This window comes from Citrus sinensis, chromosome 7 (assembly GCF_022201045.2).
Source record: "Citrus sinensis cultivar Valencia sweet orange chromosome 7, DVS_A1.0, whole genome shotgun sequence".
Taxonomy (NCBI): Eukaryota; Viridiplantae; Streptophyta; class Magnoliopsida; order Sapindales; family Rutaceae; genus Citrus; species Citrus sinensis.
The window spans coordinates 20,079,742-20,095,828 of record NC_068562.1 but is presented as its reverse complement, the minus strand read 5'-3'; the positions used below and the strand labels follow the sequence as shown (position 1 = coordinate 20,095,828).

At 36.1% G+C, this 16,087-nt stretch overlaps 1 non-coding gene across 1 annotated transcript; it reads right to left on the bottom strand.

Moving 5' to 3' along the window:
* Window positions 1–8,077: 8,077 nt before the first annotated feature.
* LOC127899023 (small nucleolar RNA R71) lies at window positions 8,078–8,181 on the bottom strand. Its single transcript, XR_008050790.1, has one exon. It is a non-coding gene; the product is annotated as a small nucleolar RNA R71 (small nucleolar RNA).
* Between the last annotated feature and the right edge of the window lie 7,906 nt (window positions 8,182–16,087).

Sequence of the window (16,087 nt, the reverse complement as noted above, 5' to 3'; positions counted from 1 at the left end):
CCTGAAGGAGACATTGTCCTCAATGTCTAAAGAAAGGAGTAGAGTTTAGAAGATATCACCTGGCCACTGCTGGAATATTTACAGACGGAGAGTTAAATCTAATTTACACTTTTTACGAGAGTTACTGCCATCATCATCAGTTGCCCAATCCAACGCCAAAGTCATGGGATCTGGCTCTGGTTTGTAAGCTTGCAAAAGATCAAGTAACTCATTAGCAGTAAGAGCACAAATGAAAAGTTTTTTCGCTGAGGATGGAATAAAATAATTTTTTATTGCATGATTAAGAAATGTTATTAAGTCATCATAAAAGTTATTAACATTTAACAAACTGATGAGTTTTTTATGGATATTTAAATGGGCCCAAGAAGCAAATGTAATTAGCGCCTCCAAAGTTGCAAGGTCTCCTGGCAAGAAAATAAAAACGTCAGCATGATTCAACATTTAAGATATTCTTTCTTACATACCTGAGACAACTAACTCTTCTCCAGTTTGTGGGTTTGGTAGACATCCTAAAGGTTTTAAGGCTTTTGGAATGATGCCTAACACTTGGCTTCCTCGAACGAAAGCAGTTTCAGAGACAAGCTTTGATAACCCTCGGTCACCTCCTCTATATACAAGATGTAGTTTCCTCTTTGCTATAGCGCGACCAAGATCTACTGCTGCCTGAACGAACTCCTTATACTTTCCATAACGAAATCCAGAAAGCACACAAATGTTTTTAAGTTGACTGCTTGAAGTTGCTGCTATTAGAGCAATTCTAAAAAGAAACAATTTGTGAGTGCTTGAAAAGAAGTTCCTATTTAAGGATCTTGGTGACGAACATAATGATATACATCTGTAAATGGGGTGGTGTGTTTGTCAAATAACGCGTGAAGCTTTTAGCTTAATAATTCAAAGGCAAACAATGATTAGATAAAATAAAGAAAAAAAAACACACACAATAATAATAATAATGCAAAAGATAAAAGAACAGTAAAATAAAAGGATATTTACTGGTAGTTGTGATTGTGGCTCACATCTTCCTCTGGTTTTACGTCCAGTAATGGTTTGAACGCCCTCTATGGGTCGAGGATAGGCTTCCCATCCAGTTTTCTTATAAACTGGCAAACAGGGTCTTTTAGAGTTAGATTCCCAAGACTAAACTGTGCACTTTCCTTTTGGAACGGCTTCCATAAATTTTGAATTTCACATTGAACATATCCGCTCGGATACGTCTCAAGAGATCGTAAGATATCATCCAACAATTCTTTACTCATAATGCCATCCTTAACGAATTTAATTTTATCTTCACGATTTACAGAAACCATTCCTAAAGCTTTACAATGTGGATTTTTGCAAGCAAGTCTTACACAGTGAGAACATTCAGAGCTAAGTCGCTTAGCTCTTCTTTTCTTAGCAAATGTACTTTTACCAAAACTAGGCATGTAGGAAATGAATGGATCAGAAAACTCACCTGCCAATCGGACCTTTGCTTCAATTAACCAGCGAATGTCAACAGGAATCCCATTGATCATTAAAAAACGCAGTCGTTCACAACAAGCTTTGTAAATCTTCTTAAGAGCATTTTGAGGGAGAGAAGGAAAATGTTGATGCAAATTTTGTTGTATTTCTTCCATGCTTGACATTGAGGTTTCAGTTATTGTGGGAAACTGAGAATACCGACTTAAACAGTCACGGAGTACCGTTATCCGCCATTTATACGGGAGAGTAAATTAAAACAAAACGAATCAAATCTACAAAGTCAAATCAAAAGTGAAAAAGAACAACAAAAACACACAAGGAATATAACTCACCTTCGTCCTTTTATTGAATCCAGTTCCAATTGCAGATTATAAATACCATCATCTATTTCCTTTAGTTGTCTTTCTAGATCTTTCACATGAGATACTAACGCTGGTGGTTGCAGATCCTAAATGGGATGTAATTTACCAAATCGAAGTAATTTCCTCAAGTGAAATTTTACATGAAAAAGTGTTTTAAGATGATCGAAAAGGAAATTTTTCATGGAGGTACTCATGACAAGTATAAAAATTTGGTGAGCTAAATCACAATTGTCAAACAACACACAATTAAAACAATGCAATGCACTCCATTCAAGACATAGGGAAAAGGAAAAAGAAAAAAAATCAAATAATTCAAACGATAAAGTAACAGTAACTCAAATTCACAAAACGTTAAAATGAAAATGCTTAATCAAAATTTTGGTGGGTCACTCAAATGGATTTCAGTATCTGCTTCATGTGGTTGGTATTCCAGATATGGTTTCAATCTTTGGCCATTAACTTTAAATGTGACACCATCCTTTGGATTCTCAATTTCTACGGCTCCATATGGATAGACATATTTTACAACAAATAGACCATTCCACTTTGACTTTAACTTCCCTGGAAATAAATGAAGACGAAAATTATAAAGCAACACTTTTTGACCAATTTCAAATGTTGTCCGAAAAATTCTTTTGTCATGAAAAAATTTGGTTCTTGCCTTAATAATTCTGGAATTCTCATATGCATCATTCCTTAATTCCTCAAGTTCATTTATTTGCAATTTACGCACATTGTCAGCATCATCAAGATTTGAATTAAAAGCTTTAATGGCCCAAAATGATTTATGTTCAAGTTCTACTGGTAAGTGGCAAGATTTTCCATAAACAAGCCGATAGGGTGACATTCCTAAAGATGTTTTAAAAGCAGTACGATATGCCCAAAGTGCATCAATTAGTCGAAGAGACTAATCTTTACGGTTTGGATTAACTGTCTTTTCTAAAATTTGTTTTATCTCCCTATTTGCTAATTCAATTTGACCACTTGTTTGAGGGTGATAAGGGGTAGCAACCTTATGTGTAGTTCCATATTTCTTCATTAAAGACTCAAATGGCTTATTATAAAAATGCTTACCTCCATCACTGATAATGGCTCGAAGTATTCCAAATCTGCTCAAAATATTTTCTTTTAAAAAGCAGATCACAATCTTGTGATCATTGTGCCGACAAGGAATCGCCTCGATCCATTTTGAAATATAATCAACATCAACTAAAATATATACAAATCCAAATGATGATGGAAAAGGGCTCATAAAATCAATTCCCCAACAATCAAATATTTCAATGACAAGGATGGGGTTTAAAGGCATCATGTTCCGCTTTGAAATAGACCCTATCATTTGACAATTCTTACACATTTTACAGAATGCATGTGAATCTTTAAATAATGTAGGCCAATAAAATCCACACTGCAATATTTTTGCAGCTGTCTTTTTTGAAGAAAAATGGCCACCGCATGCTTCAGAATGACAAAATTGAATGACCCTACTTACCTCGTCGTCTGGTATGCATCTTTGAAAAATTTGATCGGAGCAGTACTTGAACAGGTATGGTTAATCCCAATAAAAGCTTTTTACTTCTGTTAAGAATTTCTTCTTATCTTGGGAACTCCAGTCACATGGCATTTCACCTGTTGCAAGATAATTAACAATATTAGCATACCAAAGCATTTTATTTATAGAAAACAAAAATTCATCAGGGAAAGAATCATTGATGGGTGTTGTTTCAATTGAAGACTCATTTGTAAGTCTTGAAAGATGATTTGCAACAACATTTTCAGCGCCCTTTTTGTCTTTGATTGTCAAATTAAATTCTTGAAGTAGCAAAATCCATCGTATCAACCTTGGTTTGGCATCCTATTTTGACATTAAATATCTCACAGCAGCATGATCAGAATAAACAACAGTAGATGATCCAATTAAATACGAACGAAATTTATCCAATGCAAATATTACAGCAAGTAGTTCTTTCTCAGTTGTAGTGTAATTCATTTGAGCACTATTCAAAGTTCTACTTGCATAATAGATGACAAAGGGCTTACCTTCTTTTCTTTGACCCAGAACAGCGCTAACGACATAATCACTAGCATCACACGTTAGCTCAAAAGGCAAAGACCAATCAGGGGGTTGCATTATTGGGGCTGATGTTAAAAGAGTAGTTATTTTTTTAAAAACTTGTTGACAATCATTAGTCCATTCAAATTGTGTGTCTTTTATTAGGAGATTACAAATTGGTCTAGATAAGGCACTAAAGTCTTTTATAAACCTCCTATAAAATCATGCATGTCCTAAAAAAGAACGGACTTCTAATTGTCTTTAGTGAGGGTAATTTCAAAATGACTTCAACTTTGGCTTTATCAATTTTGATTCCTTTTGAAGACACAATATGGCCTCAGACAATTCCAGAAGTGGTCATGAAATGACATTTTTCCTAATTTCAAACTAGTCCTTTTTCTTTGCACATTTTCAAAACGTTTTCTAGATTATCAAGACATGTATCAAAAGAATTACCAAATACAGTTAAATCATCCACAAAAACCTCTAGACAATTTTCAACCATGTCACTAAAAATGCTTAGCATGCACCTTTGAAATGTTACAGGAGCATTACAAAGTCCAAAAGGCATTCTCCTAAATGCAAATGTTCCAAATGGGCATGTGAATGTGGTCTTTTCCTGGTCTTCTAAGGCTATAGGGATTTGATAATAACCAGAGTAGCCATCAAGAAAGCAGTAGTAGGGATGTCCAACTACTCTTTCGAGAATTTGGTCTAGAAATGGAAGGGGAAAATGATCTTTTCTAGTGGCATCATTTAATTTTCTGTAATCAATGCACATGCACCAACTAGATAGAATTCGTGTTGGGATTGGTTCACCTTTTTCATTTTTTACAACAGTTATTCCATATTTCTTTGGTACTACTTGAGTTGGACTTACCCATTTACTATCAGAGATAGGGTAGATAATTCCTACATCTAGTAGTTTAAAGACCTCATTCTTTACCACTTCTTTCATATGAGGGTTTAGTCTTCTTTGTGGTTGACAGGTTGTTTTGGCATTTTCCTCTAAGTGTATTCGGTGTGTGCAAATTAAAGGATTAATGCCTTTTATGTCTTTTAAGGTCCAACCAAATGTAGTTTTATGCCTTTTCAGTACAAATAAGAACTTAGCTTCTTGATCATGCGTGAGTTGAGAAGAAATTACCACCGGATATGTCTGCTGCTCTCCAAGATAGCATACTTCAATTTTTCTGGTAAGGACTTTAATTCGAGCTCTGGTGCTTCCTCTTCGTTTGGTTCTTCAGGTTGCACCGTATTTTCAAAGTTTGATTGGTCATCGTCGCCTATAAGTACCTGCATAGAATCAAGTGTAGGGCATGTGTTAGCAGTATCACAATCTAATTCTTTACTTGATTCAAAAGAACCAGCAAAATAAATTTCAGTAGAGTTTGTAAAATTCTCATCCTGAATGTGTTCCTCAATGATTGGCTCGATGAGATCAATTTTCTCATTCTCATTATCATCATCTTCTTGATGGTGAGGTTGTTTACACATGTTGAACACATTAAGTTCCAGTGTCATGTTGCCTAAAGATAAATTCATTAATCCATTCCTGCAATTTATCAAAGCATTAGCAGTAGTTAAAAATGGTCGACCCAAAATAACATGAATTTGTTTGCATTCATTAGCAATTGGTTCCGTTTCTAGAACAATAAAATCCACAGGATATATGAATTTATCAACCTGGACTAATACATCTTCAATTATTCATTTTGGAACCTTAATCGATCTATCAATAAGTAAAAGAGTGGTAGAAGTTGGTTTAAACTCACCGAGATTGAGTTGTTGGTACACTGAGTAAGGAAGAAAATTAACACTGGCACCAAGATTAAGTAAAGCATGTCCAATTTTATGATCTCCAATAGTGCAAGAAATAGTTGGACAACCAGGATCCTTGTATTTCAAAGCACTATTGGTTGAGAGAATAGAACTTACATGTTCTGCTAGAAAAGCTCTCTTTTGTGTTGAGTGTTAGAAAATGCATAATTATAAAGGAGAAAACTATCATTTTACATTTCAAGTCTTACTAACAACCCTTACTTTTATGTTTTTAACATTCTTGTGATTTAATTACGTGTTTTTATTTTAATTAAGTAATTTATGTATTTTAGGGGTATTATAGTCATTTCACAATAAAGGAGAGATCAGACGGCAAAACAGACATCACTTTTGAACTCAGGACGGTCGAAAACCTTAGGAGGAGCATAAAAGGAAAAATGGCACTATTCACATGTACGGTACTATTCACGTATATGGTACTGTATACGTTACTGTTCACAGCACTGTTCACATAGACGGATCGATGATGTGGCATTGACCGATGATGTGGCATTGACTGATGAGGTGTCACGATCCTGTTGGACTAAAATTCTTATGTAATGTTGATGGTGACGTGGCAGCATATCAGTGGACGAAAAATCTCGCGTACGGTGCATGCATCACACAGGATTATTTTCAACCAAACCGCGTTACTGTTCATCCGGGTCAAACCGTGTTACTGTTCATCCGCGTGGTCAAACCGTGGACTGTTGACTGATGACGTGGCGCAATCCTGAGCGTCCAAACTGTTTTTAATCCGATGGCCATAATTTACTCCATGTATCTATAAAAAGGGGGCCTCCCCCCCTAATTTGATATCTCTGAATCCATTTTTGGGATCCATTTTCTGTAATTCCTTTTCCATCTTGTATTTTCTTCATATTTTAATAAATTTCCATTTTGCCCGTAGTTCAATTATGAGTAGCTAATTTCCTTTCAATCTTGGGTTGAAGGTGAAGTCTCAACATGTGTCATGGGCTTTATTTGGTAAATTTATTTTCTCTTCCCCTTAGTTTTTGTGGATGTTTTGACTTCTCGTCGACAAATAATACTAATCTTGTCTAGTACCGCCTTGGCTTCACTGGCCCTCTAGTACAAGGTTATTATTATTTGGCACGATAAGCCCTTAGCACCATATTGATTAGAGCGTGGTTCATGAGGTGTGGATTCCCCCCTCATGATTTAATTGGCATTAATACGGATTATTTAGCCCATGATGCATGTTGATACAGATCCAGATACCCAAGTACGTCATTTCAATAGATTTCTCTTCAATTTATTCTTGCCATTTCAATTCCAATTTTAGAATTTATTCCCGCCATTTTAATTTAAGTTTTAGCATATTTCAAATCATTTCCACCACAAATCCAATCACTCATTTACAAAATTAATTCTACATAATTAAAATCCACCTCCTCGTGGGATCGACACTCGTCACCATTGATCTATACTACAATAGATTCGTGCGCTTGCGAGTACATTAAAATTTGCACAACAAGTTTTTGGCGCCGTTGCCGGGGAGGTAAGTAATTTTAATTCATAGAATTAATTTTTGTGAATAATTTCTTTTATTTGTTTTCTTGTATTTTTTTATTTTTATTAAAAAAAAGAAAAAAAGTGAATCTACATTTAAAGGTTAGTTTTTCTTCTTTTTTTCTCTCTTTTTAAAATTCTGTAATTTAATTTTCAATTTATTTTTCTTTGTAATTTTTTTTGTTTATCTTATTAATTTATTTTTAGTTAATTTATATCACGTATTTGTTTTTGTGTATTTTTATAGTAAGGTTGTAATAGCGCAATAAGGTTAGTATCGTAATTTCTCCCTCTTCTTTATTTTTATTTGTTTTGTTCTCATCTTTATTTTTATTTGTTTTGTTCCCATCATTATTTTTATTTGTTTTGCATGCATGGTCGAAGGTCATTATTACCTAATCTTGAACCTATAGACCTTGAATTAGAAAAAACACTTCGCACACACAAACACGTTAAAAATAAAATGGATTTACAAGCACCACAAGAGAGGACATTTAAGGATTATTTCAGTCCTTTAGCAAATTTGAGCACATCATGCATAAGATACCCAAATGTAGTTGCTAGAAGTTTTGAACTAAAACCTAGTGTGCTAAATTGTCTCCCCACATTCTATGGCTTAGAAAATGAGGACCCATATAATCATTTGAATGATTTTCATGCTATTTGTCAAACATTTAAATATGAGAATTTTTCAGATGATGATGTTAAACTTAGATTATTCCCATTTTCTTTAAAGGATAGAGCTCGTTCATGGCTTAATACATTGCCTGCCAATAGCATTGCATCATGGGAACAAATGGTAACGAAATTTTTGAATAAATATTTCCCAGTACATAAAACCAATGCTATTCGCAGGGAAATTTCAGAGTTTACACAGAGAGAAGACGAGCAATTTTTCGAAACATGGGAGCGATTCAATGGGCTACTCTTTAAGTGTCCACATCATGGGTACGAGAAATGGCACCAATGCCAATACGTTTTGGAGGGATTATTGCTGAATGTACAAAAATGGTTAATGTCAACAAGTGGAGGAGAGCTAATGTCAAAAAGTGCATCAGAAATTTGGGAATTCTTCCAGCGACAAGCGGATAATTCCCAACAACGGAGTCGATCACTCAGGAATACTAGAAGAATTAAAGGAGTGAATGAGGTTCAAATTGGCGAATCAACTTCGGGAATCAAAGAAGTCAAGGAGATGGTTGAAGGTCTTGCTCGACAAATAGCATCGTTATCAACTGCTAAATCAACAGAGCCACATGACCATGACTCATACTCAGATCAAGCCAATGCCATAGGTGTAATGAGAAAACCATTGAATTACAATCCATACTCCAACACATATAACCCTGGATGGAGAGACCACCCCAATTTTTCATGGTCTCAAGGACTCCAATAGAATGGACCAGCAGCTCCAGCTCCACCAATGCAACCAATTCCTCAAATTCCTCAAGCCTCTCAGCCCCCATTTAGACCATACAATCAGAACCAGAACTACTCTCAACCCAGACCATGGGAGGATTCATTCCAGAATCTCAAGAATCTTACTCACTCTACGATTGAGCAACAGAACCGCACCATTGATGGACTATGAAATGAGTTGAGAGTAGGCTTCAACTCACAAGCCCAATCAGTTTCAAGCCTTGAGAAGATGGTGGGACAACTTGGTTCTTCAGTTCAGACCTTGGCAATGACCGTTGAGAAAAGTAAATTTTCAAGTCAACCAGTGCCTAATCCTAAAGGAGTACATGAAGCAAGTACCAGTTCACCACAACAGCATAGAGAGGTCAAAGAAGTCATGACCTTAGGAAAAGAAAAAGAAGTCGACAACAAAGTGGAGATGCCTGTGACAAAAGAAAATCAAATTGTACCTGTGAATGTTGAGGACTCATTACCGGAGGAGAAAGAAGAAACCAACCCACGAGAATATGTTCCCAAAGCTCCATTTCCTCAGAGGTTAGCTAAAGGAAAAAAGGGAAAATCCACAGGTGAGATTCTTGAAATCTTCAAACAGGTAAGTGTTAACATCCCTTTATTTGATGCTATTAAACAAGTTCCATCTTATGCCAAGTTTCTTAAAGACCTTTGTACTAAAAAGAGAAATATGCATGTGCAAAAGAAGGCATTTTTAACAGAAAACGTTAGTTCTATACTCCAACATAAAATTCCTTTAAAATGCAAAGACCCAGGCTCCCCCACTATCTCATGTAGTATAGGGAACCACACAATTGAGAATGCTTTGTTGGATTTAGGAGCTAGTGTAAATCTTTTGCCTTACTCTGTATTCGTGAAACTTGGACTGGGAGAATTACACCCAACTCCAGTGGTGTTACAGCTTGCAGATCGGTCCACGAAAATACCTCGTGGTATTGTGGAGGACGTGCTTATCCAGGTAGACAAGTTTTATTTTCCTGTTGATTTAATTGTAATTGACACTCAACCAATACATGATTCGAGGAAGCACATCCCCATTATTTTAGGCCGACCTTTCTTGGCAACTGCGGATGCTCACATTCAATGCAGGACTGGAAATATGCAGTTGTCCTTCGGCAACATGACTATGGAGCTGAACATCTTCAACATTGCCAAACAACCTCACAATGCAGATGATGGAATTGTTGATGTGGATTTAATAGAAGCATTAGTTGATAATACTTTTGTTTCAAACCTTAGTGATGATCCTTTACAAACATGTTTAACTCACTTTGGTTTGGATTTTGATATTGACAGATCGGTCGATGAGGTCAACGCCCTACTTGACTCAGAACCATCTATGGACACTAATAAATGGAAGTCAAGAGTTGAGCAACTAGCACCATCAGAGAAGCAACTCATTCCATCATCAGAATCACCACCGAGACTCGAGCTCAAACCATTGCCCAACACTTTGGAATATGCGTTTTTGGGAGAAGAAAGTACTCTATCGGTAATCATCTCATCATCCCTAAATGACGAACAAAAAGGTAAGTTGTTGGATGTTTTAAAAGAGCACAAAGGAGCATTAGGATGGACCATAGCAGACATAAAAGGTATAAATCCAGTAGACTGCATGCATTACATTCACCTTAATGAAAATGCTAAAACAACTAGGGATATGCAACGTCGGTTAAATCCTAACATGAAAGAAGTTGTTAGAACAGAAGTCCTTAAGCTATTAGACGCAAGTATCATTTACCCCATTTCTGATAGTTCATGGGTCAGTCCTGTGCAAGTTGTCCCCAAAAAGTCAGGAGTCACTGTAGTTACCAATGCCGATAATGAATTGATACCCACTAGAGTAACTACAGGATGGCGTGTATGCATTGATTATAAAAATTTGAATTCTGTCACACGTAAAGACCATTTTCCTTTACCATTTATCGATCAAATGCTTGATAGATTAGCAGGCCATGAATTTTATTGCTTTTTAGATGGCTACTCAGGATACAATCAGATTCCCATAGCACCAAAAGATCAAGAGAAAACTACTTTCACTTGCCCTTTTGGCACATTTGCATATAGGAGAATGCCATTTGGATTATGTAATGCACCTGCTACATTTCAACGATGCATGTTGAGCATTTTTTCTGATATGGTTGAACGATTCCTTGAAGTCTTTATGGATGATTTTTCTGTCTTTGGTGACTCGTTTGATTAATGTTTACATCATCTAACACTAGTTCTGCAGAGATGTATCGAGAAGAATTTGGTCTTAAATTGGGAGAAATGCCATTTTATGGTAAAATAAGGTATTGTTCTCGGTCACATCATTTCGAGCAAAGGTATTGAGGTTGACAAAGCCAAGGTGGATCTCATTTCTAATCTTCCTTCACCCAAAACAGTCAGAGAAGTAAGATCTTTCCTTGGGCATGCTGATTTTTATAGACGTTTCATTAAAGATTTTAGCAAAGTTTCTAGACCCTTATGCAATCTACTTGCTAAGGATGTACCTTTTGTCTTTGATGATTCATGTCTTGTTGCGTTTGAAAAATTAAAGCATTTGTTGACATCATCACCCATCATTCAGCTCCCGAACTGGAACTTACCATTTGAGCTCATGTGTGATGCATCTGATTATGCAGTAGGAGCAGTATTAGGACAAAGAGTTGATCGAATTCCCACGTTATTTATTATGCTAGTATGACATTGAATGATGCACAGTTGAACTATTCAACTACTGAAAAAGAAATGCTAGCAGTAGTGTTTGCATTAGAGAAATTTCGATCTTATCTCATTGGTTGTAAAATAATCGTGTTCACAGATCATACTGCTCTTAAATATCTTCTCACAAAGAAAGATGCAAAAGCTAGACTAATTCGTTGGGTGTTACTTTTGCAGGAATTTGACTTGGAATTCAAAGATAAGAAAGGGACAGAAAATGTTGTGGCGGACCACCTCTCTCGTCTCCATTTTGACAAAATTACAGAGCCATTAATATTGAATGAGTCATTTCCAGATGAACAATTAATGAGTGTGGAAGTATTACCTTGGTATGCTGATATAGTTAATTATCTTGTTACAGGTAAACTTCCAGAGCATTGGACCAAGCAAGATAAGGCTAAATTCTTTGCAGAGATAAAGAATTTCTTTTAGGATGACCCTTATTTGTTTAAGTATTGTGCAGACCAAATTATTAGACGATGTGTCCCAGAAAATGAAATTCAGAATATTCTTTCATTCTACCATGAACAAGCTTGTGGAGGCCATTTCAGTGCTAAGAAAACAGCGACTAAAGTTTTACAATGTGGTTTCTATTGGCCATCTATATTTCAAGATGCTTACACTTTCTGTTCTTCATGTGATAGGTGTCAACGAATGGGGAGCATTACACGAAGGAACATGATGCCACTAAATCCAATTTTAGTGGTTGAGATTTTTGACGTATGGGGTATCGACTTCATGGGACCATTTCCCCCGTCTTTTGGCCATCAATACATATTGGTTGCTATTGACTATGTATCGAAATGGGTAGAAGCAATCTATGTAGGACCAATGATCACAAGGTGGTGATAGCATTTTTGTAAAGCAACATTGTTTCACGCTTTGGATTCCCTCGAGCGATAATCAGTGATGGTGGTGCCCACTTTTGTAACAAAGCATTCAAGGCTCTTTTGGCAAAGTATTCAATCACACACAAAGTGGCGACCCCGTATCATCCGCAAACCAGTGGCCAAGTTGAGATTTCCAATCGAGAAATAAAGCACATATTAGAAAAGACGGTGAGGCCGGACAGAAAAGATTGGTCATTAAGACTTGATGATGCCTTATGGGCATATAGAACGGCTTTCAAGACCCCGATTGGGATGTCACCCTACAGACTAGTGTATGGAAAAGCTTGCCACCTACCTGTGGAACTCGAGCATCGTGCGTATTAGGCCATCAAGAAATTCAATTTTGACATGCAGCAAGCCAGCTCAGAAAGAAGATTACAGCTGGCAGAACTTGAAGAAATTCGCAATGATGCATACGAAAATGCCAAGATTTACAAGCAACGAATGAAAGTCTTCCATGATAAGCAAATTATGAGAAAATCGTTCACTCCAGGTCAGAAAGTGCTTTTATTCAATTTTCGCTTGCACCTATTCCCAGGTAAGTTACGCTCTCGTTGGTCTGGCCCATTTATTGTTCATACTGTTTTTCCACATGGGCAATTGAAATTAAGGACCCAAAGAACGGTGTCACGCTTAAAGTTAATGGTCAAAGATTAAAGCCATATCTAGAATACCAACCACATGAAGAAGACGCCGAAATAAATTTGAGTGACCCACCAAATTTGAATTGATTTTTTTTTCTTTTCGTTGATTTGATTTTTCTTTATTTCTTTTTATTATTATTCTTTTGCTAATTGAAATTGTTTTTGCATAAGTGTGTTTATTTTACCATTAAGTTTTCTCTTATCATTTTTAATCATGAGACTCATACTTAGACCGTTCCTTCTGAACATTCTTAAACCACTTCAACGTGTCAAAACTCATCTCATAAGGCAGATTCAATTTTGTAAAACACATCATATTTGGGCTCTACAACCACCAGAGTTAGTAGCCTATGTTGAGGGTTTAGAAAACCAACTCAGAGACATTGAGAGAAGTGTTTACGACATCCAGTTGGAGCTTGAGGTAAATTCAATAAGAGGACGATTTTAATTTTCTTTGTGTGTTTTGATTTGTTTTTCTGTTTGTGTGCTTTAGTTTGTTACCCCAATGAAGTGGCGGATAACGGTACTCTGTGACAATCAAGTCGGTTACTTTAGTTTCCCACAATAACTGACATTCTGAGGCGAAAGTATGGACAGAAACGAGATTCTAGCGAAGCTTCACAAGCGATTCCCTTCACTTCCTCAGAATGCTCTCCTTACAATCTATAAAGCTCGGTCCGAACGCATGCGATTACTCATGAAGAATAACATACCTGCTGACATCCGTTGGTTAATCGAGGCGAAAGTATGATTGGTAGGTGAGTTACCTCCAAAATTTATTGCATACATGCCTGGTTGTGGTAAAGGAAATTATGCACGAAAACGACGAGCTCAAAGAATTTCTGTTGCTTGTCATAAGTGTGCCAGAATGAGATGCGATAAAAACCCATGTTCTTTAGGAATGGTGTCTGATAACAGGAAAGATAAGATTCAATTCATTAAGGATGGCTTGAATAAGGAGTCATTGGATGATATTCTTTTGTCTCTTGAAACGCATCCCAGTGGATATGTGCAAGGAGCGATTCTCCAGTTGTGGCCATTATTCCAGAAAGAGCATGCATGATATAGTCTCGAGAATCTGACTATAAACGACCCTGTTTGCCAGTTTATAAGAAAATTGGATGGGAAGCCCATCCTCGACCCATAGAGGGCGTTCAAGCCATTTCTGGACGTAAAACCAGAGGAAGATGTGAGCCACAGTCGCAACTACGTGTAAATATCCTTTTACTTTACTGTTATTTTATTTCATTTCACTGTTGTTTTATTGTTTGCATTATTGTCTTTAATAATTTTATTACTGTTTGCTTTTTCCTTTTTACTGTTTCCTTTTTGACTCGCGAGCCCTGTGCTTCACGGGTTATTTGACACTAACATGTTACCTCATTCACAGCTGTGATCCACTGTCACCAAGATTCTTAAATGTGATTTCTTTTTTGTCAAGCACTCACAAATTATTTTTGAGAAGTATCACAATGGCAACTACTCCCAATAGACAATTCAAGAACATTTGTGTGCTTTCTGGATTTAACTATGGCAAACATAAAGAGTTCGTTGAGGCAGCCATAGATCTTGGTCGCAGTATAGCAGCGAGAAAATTACACTTGGTGTATGGAGGAGGTAATCGAGGGTTATCAAAAATGGTCTCAGAAGCAGCTTTTATCAGAGGCAGCCAAGTTTTAGGCATCATCCCAAGAGCCCTAAAACCTTTGGGCAGTTCGTCTGACTCATCAACTGGAGAAGAGTTAGTCGTCTCAGGTATGCAAGAAAGAATAACTGAAATGCTTAATCATGCTGATGCTTTTATTTTCCTTCCAGGAGATCTTGCAACACTAGAGGCACTTATCACACTAGCATCTTGGGCCCATCTGCACATCCACCAGAAACCCATCGGTTTGTTAAATGTCAATAACTTTTATGATGGCTTTATCGCATTTCTTAACCATGCAATAAAAAACTATTTCATTCCCTCTAATGCGAAAAAACTCTTTATTTGTGCTCACACTGCTAATGAGCTACTTGATATGTTACAAGCTTATAGACCAGAGCCAGACCCCTGGACCTTTGTGTTGGAGCATCCAAATAATGATGGTAACAGTAGCCGCAGTAAGAAGTACAAATTAGATTTAACTCTCCGCTTGTAAATATTGTTTTCTGTGTTGCACTACCCAGGTGATGTCTTCTAAACTCTACTTCTTTCCTTTCAAACATTGAGGACAATGTTTCGTTCTGGTTGGGGGGAGGGAATAGTCGACAATTATGGAATTTTAGTTAAGTTTTTACTAATTTTTTGTTGTAGAAACTAACTGTTGCTAGCTTTTTGTGTTGAAGATGGCTGAATATGGAGTGTAGTGACTCTAAAAACGCATCTTCATTATTTAAAAAAAATTAAAAAACTAAAAAAAAAATTCAGACATTTTCTTTTTCTTTATTCTGTTTTTATGTTTATTTTTCTTCTTCTTTTTATTTTCTCCTCTATAAATATACATTTTCCAACTTTTGAGTCGAAGATGGCTGAATATGGAGTGTAGTGCCTCTAGAAACGCATCTTCTTTAAAAAAAAAATCATTTTCTTTTTCTATCATTTTAAGTGTAACTTTTCTAATTAATTTTTCTACATCATTTTCACATTTCTGCATGCATATTTTTCTTTTATGTTTAGAATAGGTTGGGGGGTAGAATGTTGTTTAAAAAAAAAAAATTTGTGTGGTTTGTTTTAGCATTGGATGACATGATTAATTTCAAATTTTAGTATTTGTATTATCTTTGGTCTTAAGTGATGTTACATTATGTTTGCTACTCTACATGTTGATGTTGGAGACAAATATGAGTTGCTTGAAGGAATGAACTTGTCATAATAAGTACCAAGTGAGTTTTTGAGCCTATCATTTTTCTTGAAGAGTAACCATTTTGCCCATTCTTTATACAGCTTAACAGTTTATTATTGTATACACGATCTCTATATTTCTTTTGAGTTAACCCTTAAAAAAAAATTATAAAATTAAAAAAAAAGAAGAAAAAAATGTGTGTTGCTACATTTGGAGGCCCATCTAACTAGTAGATATGGATGATTATTTAGAGCCCTAAAAGACGATAGAAAGGCCATCTTTGATCCGTTTGAGCCTTTCTAGCCATCCCTTTTATTAAATATCCATAGTTAACCCTTTTGAGCCTTTAAAAAAAAAATAT